The sequence below is a fragment of the Amblyomma maculatum genome, chromosome 6 (genome assembly GCF_055883805.1).
Source record: "Amblyomma maculatum isolate TAMU_Amacu chromosome 6, ASM5588380v1, whole genome shotgun sequence".
In the NCBI taxonomy this organism is placed as follows: Eukaryota; Metazoa; Arthropoda; class Arachnida; order Ixodida; family Ixodidae; genus Amblyomma; species Amblyomma maculatum.
This window is the reverse complement of record NC_139349.1, coordinates 78,789,101-78,801,141: the sequence shown is the minus strand read 5'-3', so window position 1 is coordinate 78,801,141 and position 12,041 is coordinate 78,789,101. Positions and strand designations below refer to the sequence as shown.

The 12,041-nt window shown below is 44.0% G+C and overlaps 1 pseudogene; it reads right to left on the bottom strand.

The window, feature by feature from the left end:
* Positions 1 to 925: 925 nt before the first annotated feature.
* LOC146186075 (uncharacterized) overlaps positions 926 to 12,041 on the bottom strand; it is a 28,809-nt pseudogene continuing 17,693 nt past the window's right edge.

The following is a 12,041-nucleotide window of genomic DNA, read 5'->3' as shown; positions in this document are numbered from 1 at the left end:
CAAGAGAAAGATCGACGACTGCTTCCTCGCCTAAAAATTATAATGCAGAATGAAATGGGATGCGTTTATTATAAAATACAGTAAACATTTTTTTCATGAGTTCCTCGAGTTGTGAGCATGACGTTAAAATGCGATTAACTATGAGCTCATCACCACACATTTCACATACATGTTTGTCTTTTTTGTTAGTAGAAAATTACGGGTTATGTGCGTTCACATGTGTTATTCACAAGGATTACCTGTGGTCTAAAAGGGAAATGGATAGGTTAGGTGAAGTGGGAGGGCGCCATGAGGAGGAGGAAGATGAGGAGGAAAGGAAGGGAGGTTAATGGTAAAAGAAACCGGTTTGCTACCCTGCACTGGGGGAAAGGGGTGAGTGGATATAAAAGTTGTGGGTAAAAGTGGGATGGGTGAAGTCAGTACAGTAACATCACAGACATGTCGCATCACATCACGTAACATAACCGCAAAATCATAACCTTTCGATCAGTCTTGTGCTTTTCATAAAGCGGAGCAGTGCCTGGGAGGCCTCCACTGCAGACGATCGCCGTGACCAGGGACCTAGGATTTTAATTTCAGTCAGTGGGCGTCCATCTGGACGCTCCAGCGCACGGCATAGACAGTGTCTTTCGTCAGTGTATATGGGGTACTGATTATATATATATATATATATATATATATATATATATATATATATATATATATATATATATATATATATATATATATATATATATATCGGCCACTCACAAAGAAAGTGGCCTTCGAAATGAAGTCTAGCAGGACACTACACTTGCGCTTGGCGTCGGTACTGGGGGCTGTCCAGTCTTCGTATGTCTGAATGTGGCGAGCAGGTGTGTAGTGGGCGCGGAGGCTCACCCTCCCAGGACAAGTCCAGATCAAGTGCTGTAGGTCAGCGGAGTCATCAGGGCAGTTGGGGACAGTCGATCCTTGTTCGGAGCCATCGACTCAGGATGCCTGGCGTGTACCACGAGTATTCCTGGACATAGTGCCTCATGCGTTCTGCAAATGATGCCACAAACTCGTATGCCACATGCTCTTTTATCTCGAGCTGTGCAGTAAACATCGTTGCCTTCATAAGAGGCTACCGAGACCGCCAAACAACGAGGAGCCAGGCTATCCCGTTGCCGAGAAGCTCACCAAGCGGGGAAGTGAGCCAAGATCGAAGCGCAGAAGCGATTGCGGCTGTACCTGATAGCTAACGCTCGTGAATCACGCTTTAAGGATAGTTGAACCTCTACAATCTTTTCCATGCGCTGAATGCGACAATTTTTATTTAACGTCTCTGGACTAACTTATAAGCTTTCGGTCTTGGTAGTCCTCTTAACGCCTAAGAATTTAATTTTCTAAGATCAGTTTCCTAAATTAAGACCAAGCTGGCGATCCCACACTTTTTCTTGTGCATGACTATATTAGATACTGGGACAAGCTTGTTACTTCGCAAATGAGCCTGGCTCAGTTTTAGGTATTCACATCCTTGGCCAGATTATAGTAATTTTATCTGTTTAGTTAATATACTCTAGCGAACATCGGCGTCGTACTATTACTGGAACAGGAGCACTGGAACGTTCTCTTCGGACCTGTAATGCCTTCTCCTATCTCATCCATTATGTAATAAGCTTCTTCTTGCATTATATAATACGGAACGTCTCTGGCTAGAATTTGTATTTTAACGCACGCATGACCCCGGAAGAGGCCCTAATCCGATTAGTGCAAAAAATTAGGTATCGATTTCTTGGTCATCTATCTAAAAAAAAAAGGAGAGGAATGCGGGAAATCATGAAGCAAGAGAGCTTTTGGATTACTAGCGAACTCTCGGATCTGCCGCCACTAAAAAAAAAAAAAAAAAAAAAAAAAAAAATCTAACTTGCATAGGAGTCGACTTACTCAGAATTCCTAGAGGAGATGAGCGGATCAATCTTTTTGGTACGTGATCCGAGACGCGAAAAAAAGAAAACAAAAACACAATCACGAGTACTTGGTTTTGGCTTGCGCCTCGGAGAGTGCATGCGGTATCTTTACTGAGTGCACGTTCTTATAAAAGCGCAGCATCGAAATACTCAACCCTGATGACAACGTCTGGTAAGCCACGCTGGCTGCAGCGCGTGATTTAATCATAGAGCCGCTGTCTGCTTGCTCTGTTCATGCTTCGGTAAACAAAACTTGGGCTGTAGGGGCAGTTACATTTCTTTTTTTTTTTCGCAGCTTTTTTTTTTTTGTGATATTAAACGGGCATGCTTTATGGTACAGCGTTGACACATCGCACTTTACACTTTTCAAGCGTCAAGCTAGGCATGTCTTTCTTTGTTGTTGCTGCCCTTGCGCATGTCAAGAAGTCACTCGTTTGAACTGCTTCAAACGGTGACGTTTTAGTTGCAGACGTTTACCATATAATCTGCAAGAGACACCTAAAGTAGCCTGTGGCGCGTGGGGATCTGGAGTTTTATTCTCTTACGGACATGGTTTGGTTTATAATTTTTAACGTTTAAAAAAGCGGCTGTGAGTATTATTATTATGAGAGACGCCGTAGTGGAGGGCTCCGAAAATTTTGACCACCTAGGGTCTTTAACGTGCAGTGACATCTCACAGCACATGGACGCCTTGCTTTTCGCCCGCACTGAAAAGCGGCCGCCGAGGCCAGAATGCGATCTTGCAACCTTGGGCACTGTAGCCGAGCGCCCTAACCCCTGCTCCATACCCGGCGGGGCTTCTCTTGTTGATCTATAGCCAGCATTTGCGCGAGGAAGAAAAGTTTGCGAAGGAATGAAAGGTGCCGCAGCGGTTTCCCTTTGGCTGCACACGTGAACCCGGTCATGCAATAAGGAATGAAGGATGTGGAAATGTAGGGAGAGGATAGACAAAAAATTACGAGGGACTTTAGCGACTAAAGCAGTGAAAGGCGAAATCCTGAGTGCCGCATTCTGCTACGCAACTGACACTAATAAGTAGTCAGTAAATACTTAATTAGTCATTATTAAGTTAATAAGCAGGCAAGTGAGTAATTAGTTGCTAATTAGTCAAATATTGAATTGCTTATTTGACATCAATTGGTAATAATTATTTAATTAGTCATTAATTAATAATTGATCACTTATTGCCATATAGCCATATAAGGCACGCATTCGCGCATGCTGTGGGTGTGCTCTGTGATTGGTCGATACCTCTATGACGTCCTTCCGCCTCGGCCAATCAGAGACGCCGCAAAAGCGGGACACATTTTTTCCACGACAGCCATTAAAGGCTTTCGCCTTAAAAATGTACTCTACATAATATGCCCCCTAGAACGCGGGTCATTTTATAAACACGCGTGGATGAAAGGTGTATCGAGGGTATGACATAAGCCGCGCGTGTCCAATGCGGAATGCTGCAGTCCAGGGAACATCGCAGGCTATGAAATGCACGCTCAAGTTTCTTTGGCAATCTAGGGTATCCAGGAATCTAAAGCGTCTTTAGGGCGCGGTACCCGTGGTGCGTTTTGTAGGGCGACTGTATAGCGTGCGGCGCTGCAGTATGAAGAATGCTTGCCCTATATGGTTGCACTGTGTAATGCAAGCTTTGTACCTGGTTCCGACCGATATGTCCGGCCGGCATATTTTCTGTTCTCTATTACAGAGTTGTTCGGTTTGTCCATAATAAGCGGTGTCTTGTCAGCTGTTTGTTATACGTTTCTCGTTGGCCGCAACCAGGGCTGACGAGCGAACCTACTAAGCAGGGAGGTTTCCTAAGCAGAAACCTAAAATCCGGACAAGTAAAAAAAAAAAAAAATCAAGACAAATTCAGATCCGCGTTTTGTCTATCAATGAATAGCGCTGCAAATCGATGCCCATGACAGTTGTTGGAGCCATATATTTTTCTCTGCTCCCTAACCTTCTCGCCATTGCGGCGTTATATTTTGTTTTTCGTGGGCACATTCTCGACATTATCGTTTCTACCGTTCAGCTAGCTTCAGTTGCATTCCGGGACCGTTTTTCACATTCCTGTGCAAGCCGACGGAATTCTCCTTTCCACTCCAAGCGTACAGTCGACTCGCCACACGTAAGTGAGGCCGGAATTCTTAATCTCCCACGCCGTGCAGGACAGAGCAAGATCCGACCGGCATCGCTAAAATTGTGGATGCCGATCTGAAATTGAGAAATTCTGTTGGAAGTTTTAAAACGAATGTCCTTGCTCCAGTTGCGGACTACGTTCTTCATTGCTATTGATGTGAAAATCGTCTGAACGACAGCTAAGAATGTTGTGATTATACAGAAGGGACCAACGTTACTAGACGAGGGACAGTATAATGACGGTAACTGTAGTGGTAGTGATAATGATGGATGAGAGAAGTGTAAACTATAAGACAGGGGCATGCATAACAGATTTCAGTTCAGTTCAGGCGTTCAGTCGTGTCCGACTCTTCGTGACCCTATAACAGATTTAGGGGCATGCAAAACAGATTTGAATTATTTAAAGCTTAACTAGTTAGTTTGAACATGTATGCGCTGCCGCTATTTGGTGTAATTAGAGTTGCGCCTTTTACGCTACTGTATGGAATGTTGTCTTGAACCGACACGCCCGCTAGTTGCGCTGAAACGGTACTGAAGTTCTACAGAAGAGGCAGTCGTCCGATGTAAGAAATATCTACTCGACCCGCATGTGCTTTCATCTAACGTATACCAGGGGCCTGTATGATTGCGATGACGTCGCCTGCTGGTAATTCATGTTACTGCTGCTGCCGGGGCATCATGGATATCCAGATTGTGATCCCTAAAGTTGATATGTCTCTTCTTCTATGGTTGTCCACTGAGTGGTGGCTGAAATGCATTTTCGGAGCTCCTGTACAAGATTTCCTGCACTGATTGTGAGTATGTCTACACTGATGAAAAGGGAAAATTGAGGAATAGGTTGCTGCAGCACTAGAACGATGTCAACAATCAGCGCACGGCAACCAATGCGCTGGTTGAACATGCTGTCTCCAAGGATCGTGACCTCAACTGGTGCGGCGCGAAGATAACCAGAAACGAAAATAACTAGACAGAGCTTCACCTGGAACCTCTGAATATTCAGGCGACCGCACACGTACTTAATTGCAACGAAGACAGTCTGCCCCCGTATATAACCACGCATATAACCAGCCTAACGTATATATCTGAACGCATACAATCAACTTTCACTCCTTTGCTTTTATTGTGAACAAGGCCCCGCAGCGTGGCTGAAACGTGTTTTAAACGATTGTTCGACGCTCGAAGATTTTCAGCAAGGGCGAACATCCAATCGTCTGCAGGACCTTATCTCTCGTACGCCTCGATATGGAGCACCGCTATGCATCAGTAAGTTAAGTCTGCAGATTTTTCTTTTGATGCTGTGGCTTAATAATGCACGATAAGAAAAAAAAAACCACGACCACTCGAGTTTCTTATTTTTTTTCTGAATATTGTTACGAAGCGGCAAGCCGATGAAGACAGGAGACAGAACATGATCGATGACGATGGTAGATGACGTTTAATGAATGTTCGCGGGCCTAGCGCGAGCGCTCCTTCCCGCGCCACTGCCTGCTTCTTCTTCCTTGTCGTCCGTAACATGACCCGTGGCCACCGAGCGATCGTCCCGATCGTGGACGAGGAAGTTTAGCGATGTTAATGATTTGATGGCATGATGATGGGCGTGTCTGGATGCTTGAAGAAGAAGAGGAAGTAGGAAGAATAGAATGGCTTGCCGGTACGATGTCTGATGCGTGGGTGATCCGCCTCCCTTGGAGCTGTCAACCATCCGTCACCAGAGTCCATGGGACCGATGGCTCGAGGTCACGTCGGGCAGCTTGGGCGGGGGTTGCGTGTTCGTGTCCATCGGTTCCTTCGGGTCATTCGGGTCTTTCGGGTCCTTCATCATGGTTCTGATCGGTATGTCGGTTCTCCTTGTCTTCAGGTCCGGGCTGGGGGCTGGGCGGTGGTAGTTGTTCAGGTCTAGGCTTGAAGGGCTGGGGCGAAGCTGCTCGGCGATGTCCCTGAGCCCTCGGTGATGGTCCCGGCTTGAAGATGGCGTCGATGCTCCAAGGCGAGGATGGGGATGCCGTACGCCGCACCTCCAACCAAATGTTACGAAGCGGCAAGCCGATGAGGACAGGAGACATGTTGTTGTTGTTGTTGTTGTCCAAATAACTTATGGCACACACCCACACAGGGGGATCGGCCAAGAATTGGGTTAGCAAAGAATTTCCTGCACTGATTGTGAGTATGTCTACACTGATGAAAAGGGAAAATTGAGGAATAGGTTGCTGCAGCACTAGAACGATGTCAACAATCCTCAGATCTTAAAAGATGTCCGTTTTTCATATTTAATAGAACGTTTCTTCGAAACCTCGCTGCGGTGATGTACGCGGTCGCCGGAAGGATAGATAATACGGGGCCATTAAGGGACTCTTTTGCTAAATTGTCAGCATATTCATTTAAATCCACATTGCTGTGGCCTGGTACCCATACCATATGTACAATTTTCAAATGTTTTGGGATCAGGGAGACAAAGGTTTTTACTATTGCAGAATCCACCGACGAAGAGAGAGATGAACACAATATACTTGCATAAAAAGAAATATATATATATATATATATATATATATATATATATATATATATATATATATATATATATATATATATATTAATAATAATTTGAGGGGTAGAGGAAACGAAACAAAATGGGAAATAAGTGAAATATAATATGAAAAGTGGTAACACTCACGGGAGATTGACACTATATTTGTAGGACAAATGATGTTTTAATATTTAGCAAGGAAAACGATTTGAGTGCAGTAAAAAATTTTGCATGGCGGTAAAAATAGACCTGTGACTGTGCCCAAGGATGGTGGCGCCAAATGATAACAATGTCGGGCTGCTTAAACTAAGGCCAAGCTGTTGCAATGGCCTTTCCATCAACTGTTTTCTCAGCGTAGTAAAGCGGCGGCAAAACAATAAAAAGTGATCTAATGTTTCTTGTTCACCGCAAAATGCGCAGACGGGAGACATTGCCAAACCAGACCTGTGAAGATAGAAATTTAAAGGTGGGATGCGGCATCGCAGCCTTGTTAGTGAAATCTCAAGTTGCCGTGAATGACATAATTTTCTATTCCAAGAATAATTTAGATGCAGGTAGTCCTCAGATCTTAAAAGATGTCCGTTTTTCATATTTAATAGAACGTTTCTTCGAAACCTCGCTGCGGTGATGTACGCGGTCGCCGGAAGGATAGATAATACGGGGCCATTAAGGGACTCTTTTGCTAAATTGTCAGCATATTCATTTAAATCCACATTGCTGTGGCCTGGTACCCATACCATATGTACAATTTTCAAATGTTTTGGGATCAGGGAGACAGAATCCACCGACGAAGAGAGAGATGAACACAATGATACAGAGTCGGAAATTACTGCCACTTTAGAAAAAGAGGAGTCTAATTTACGTAGAGCGAGTACCACCGCCAGAAACTCCGCCTAAAAAATTGGGGTGAAGTCCAGAAGCCGGACAGAAAAAGACCAGTCTAAATGTGGACAATATATACCCACTCCCGCCTTTTCATTACTTTGAGATGCGTCAGTAGCTACAACTAAACTAGCAGAAAGACTTCTTAAATGATCTTCTAATAATCCGTTTAGAATAACGGATGATAAGTTTTTAGCATTATTCGGGAATATGTCGTCAAAGACAATTTTAATAGATGAACCGATGGTTTGTATGGGTAGAATACTAGGAAGGGAAACATTTAAGGGGTCCAGCAAATTTTTGACCATAACAACCTGCGGGGTGTGAAATTTAGACCAATGGACACCGAAAAAGGAGGTCGGTTGACAGCAAAAAATAGACATAGATCGGTGAAACTCTGATTCATATATCCTTAAGTACGTCTGAACGGTTAGAATTTGTAATCTATATATCAAGGGTGGAATCCGGGCTTCAAGGTAGAGCACATTGTTGGCAACAAATTTTGGAAGTCCCATACACAAACGAAGCGCTTCTCGCTCCAAAAGAACAAGCGGTCGAATTTTATAAGCTGCTGATCCAGAAAACAAGACTGAACCGAACTCTAAAATTGGACGCACATACATAACATAAATCATTAAAAGGACATCTCTCCGCATTCCAGACCTGGGACGACTAATTCGGCGCAACATGCCCACGGCCCGAGCCCCTTTCGTAGCAATATGGTTAATGTGGGGCTGCCATGAAAGATTATCGTCATAAGTGACCCCTAAATACTTTAATGATTTAACCTGTGGTATTATTTGTTGCTGATACATTACAGACAGACTTACAGAATCTTTTATATTAAATACGAGGACTGCGCTTTTGTTGACATTTAATGTGAGATGCAAGCCACACAACCAATTCTCAATAGAGTTTAGGTACGTTTGCAAGTGGAGATAAAGGGATTGAATATCCGATGCAGTTGCAAAAAACGCAATATCATCAGCATATACGTAAGTGCGAACGTCATGATTAACAGGTATTGAGCTGAGTAGTATATTGAAAAGGACTGGTGAAAGGACTGCTCCTTGCGGCACTCCCCTGGCTTGCTTATATCTGCCAGAATGGACGCCATTTAATGCACAGTAAAACTCTCGGTTTTGTAGGAATTCGGATATCCAGGCTACTAAATAATGTGGAAACTGAAGAGATTTTAATTTTTGCAATAGAATGCTATGCTCAACGCTATCATAGGCCTTGGCTCTATCTAGCGTTATCAAGGCAGCGTGCATTTTTTGGCGCCGCGCTAGAAGAACTCGACTCTCGAGATCAGCATGCGCATTCCAGATGGAACACTTTTGACGGAAACCAATTTGGCAAGGACTGATGATATTTTCTTTATTCATGAATTCCGAAACACGTATAAGTATGACTCTTTCAATTAATTTTACAATGTTTGATGTTAATGCAATTGGTCTTATATTATCAATAGACAAGGCACCGCCTTTATTCTTAAGTAAAGGAATTATTTTGGCAAGTTTCCATTCTGGGTGTATCCAAGCATGTTTAATGGAATAATTTACTAGCTCTAATAACGTCTGAGGTGACTCGTCAAAAAGAATTTTTAACATTTTTGAAGTTACTTTATCAGGACCGGGAGCAGCGGCTGGTAATCTCATAACTATTGGAGTAAGCTCAGAAACGGAAATTTGAGGATCATAATTAACAGGTTCCATTGGCATTACAGATATCGAGCCCGAAGGTAGTGCAGAGGAGAAACGTTTCTCCAGTCCTTTGGCAATTTTTTCAATTGTGTCTATTGCTTCATGGGGAGTCAAAATAAAGGAATGTAGATTTTGTGCTTGCGGAATCTTTTTCCGCGAGCGTAAAAAACCAAAAAGTGCAGTTCGATTGCCTGATTTAGAGAGGAAATCAAAATGCTTTGCATCGTACTCGTCCTTCGCTTTTGCAACTGTACGTTTAAATGTAGCTGCAATGAACTTGTAATCCTGCCAGTTTTTCGGGCACTGGTTGTGGAGAAGCTTTTTCCATGCCGCCTTTCTACGTCTGTAATCTCGGGAACAATCAGCATTCCACCAAACAGCTGAAGTATTCACCTTTGAGCTCCGTACCAAGATCTCAGACTTCTTACGGCAATCCTCAATCACCGAGCATAAGCGTTTTGATTTTTGTTCTTTATCCGTGTTAGTCAATGATTCAAGATTAGAGCGTAACGTTGACTGAAAGTTATTATAGTTGATAAATGACCTCAACTGAGAAGTCGCTGGAGTTACAGGGTGATTAACCTCAAACGCAATCGGTATGTGGTCACTAGAGGTGCCACAATCAAGTGTTGACCAATTATTAACGAAGAGACTGGGAGAGGTAAAAGTTAAATCTAACACAGATTGACTGTGTTTTCTTATAAAAGTGGCCGAACCCGAATTTCTACAGGAAAAGTTATTATTTGTTACCCAATCCCAAAGACGCTTGCCATAACTATCTGTCTTGTAGCCCCATGACACATGATGCGAATTAAAATCACCAGCCAGAAGAACTGAGTTTCGACAATTAACTAATAGCAGATCTAGAGGTTTTGTATCTTGTACACCGCTAGGGAAATAAGCATTCACTAATGAAAACGGACAGTGCCCTGGAATTTCAAAGTCTAGGGCCAATAACTCACAATCTATAGAAGATAACTGGAAAGAAATCCTAGCCCTGTGACAGAATTTTGTACAGACAAATATAATTAAACCTCCTCCTTTTGATTGGCGATCTTGTCTGAATGAATTATAATTTTGTAAATAGAAATGCTTTTCAGCTGTTAGCCAAGTTTCTTGCAAAATAATTATATGTGGATTATATTGAGAAGAAATGTAAACTAAATCTGTTGAAGCTGTTAGAATTGAACGACAGTTCCACTGGATAACTCTTAGTGCCCCTATGATTGTGGAATATTGGCAGCCGCAACTGCCTGCCCCAAAATATTATCCTTTGGCTTTAATGTATGCTGATGTTTCTTTGATTTTGGTTGGGACCGCGGAGAAGAATGATTGGACATGGGAGACCCACACCGTTTTAAAATTCTTACATCTGATTCTACCATCTCTGCGTCATTAATGTTTTCATCGTCATCTGGAGGAGCAGCCCTGTTAGGCGAAGCAACAGCAGTGCTTTCAAGCGGTTGAGAGCTTTCAGAGGGCATATTTGCTATGAAAGGGGCTGTTCCTGATTGCAGGGCTTGCGTTAGCTGAACTGCCAGAACGTTAGAAAAACACTCTGTGACAGTAGAAACTATTCGGTCGACCATTTTAGTCATTGATGATTCCACTGCAGTCATTATCGCCTTTGAGATTGATGCATCCAGAGGCACACCTGATCGGGCTGATACACCTGCATAACCGTGTAATCGTTCCTTAACCTCTGTTAAAGCGTCACGACGCGAACAGCGTTTTCTATCTATTACCTCTAGAATTTGCAGCTCCTGTTTTCGAGATGGACACTCCAAGGAGTTTGCAGCGTGGGCTCCACCGCAAAGGCAGCATTTATCGTTTTGTTGTGAACAAGATGACGAATGATGACCATCGCCACATTTGGAACACCGCACGGAGGACTTACAACCACGAGCACTGTGACCATATCGCCAGCAATTAGTGCACTGCAGTGGCTTAGATTTAAGAGGATCCACACGGAAGATCAATGGCCATGCTTTTATCTCTGACGGGCATGAAGTTCCCGCAAATGTGGCAATCACCGACTCTGTTGGTACCCGCGTATTATTAACCTCCCGGCTGCAACGATACACCGCTACCACACCAGCCGCCGAAAGAAGGTCGAGGGTCTCAGCTGGAGTTAAAGAAGAGTCTACTCCTCGGACTAATCCCTTTGTGCATGCAAGATGAGTAGGGATAAAGCTGCTCACCTGAAGCGATCCAAATGAATTGCATTTAAGCAGATCCTTCACGCAATTGAGATCTGGAGATCGGCACAGTATCCCGCCGCGCCCAAACTGCCTCACTTCTGTGATTGAGTCATACAGGGTACAGGCTGCCTGGAGAGCAGCTCGAACAGTCCCAGGGTTATTCATTTTAATAAATCCGCCATCCTTGGGCACTAGCGCCACAGGAATGTTTGGAACGCCAGATCGTTGGAACGCTTCCAGAGGTAGATCTTGAGGAGTAATGAAAGCCGACCAGGGGGAGCGCCCCTGGCCGGGAGACTGCGTAGACATCACTTTACAGTTACAATCTCTCTGCGAGCGTTATCAACACGGTGAAAAGCGCAAATGCGCAGGGGAAAACAGAAAAAGAGGACTAGCCGCCCAATACTTAGCCGAATCACGCCTTCTGCTCGTAGCGGTGCCCTAACGTGCTAACATAGGTCCGCCTCTATGAAGCAGAAGAATGGGGGAAGAGCGGTCGTGGGCGGCAGACATGACCGATGACGATGGTAGATAACGTTTAATGAATGTTCGCGGGCCTAGCGCGAGCGATCCTGCCCGCGCCACTGCCCGCTTCTTCTTTCTTGTCGTCCGTAACAATATCCTCCCCTATCGTGGCGGTTTCAATTGAAACCGATTAATC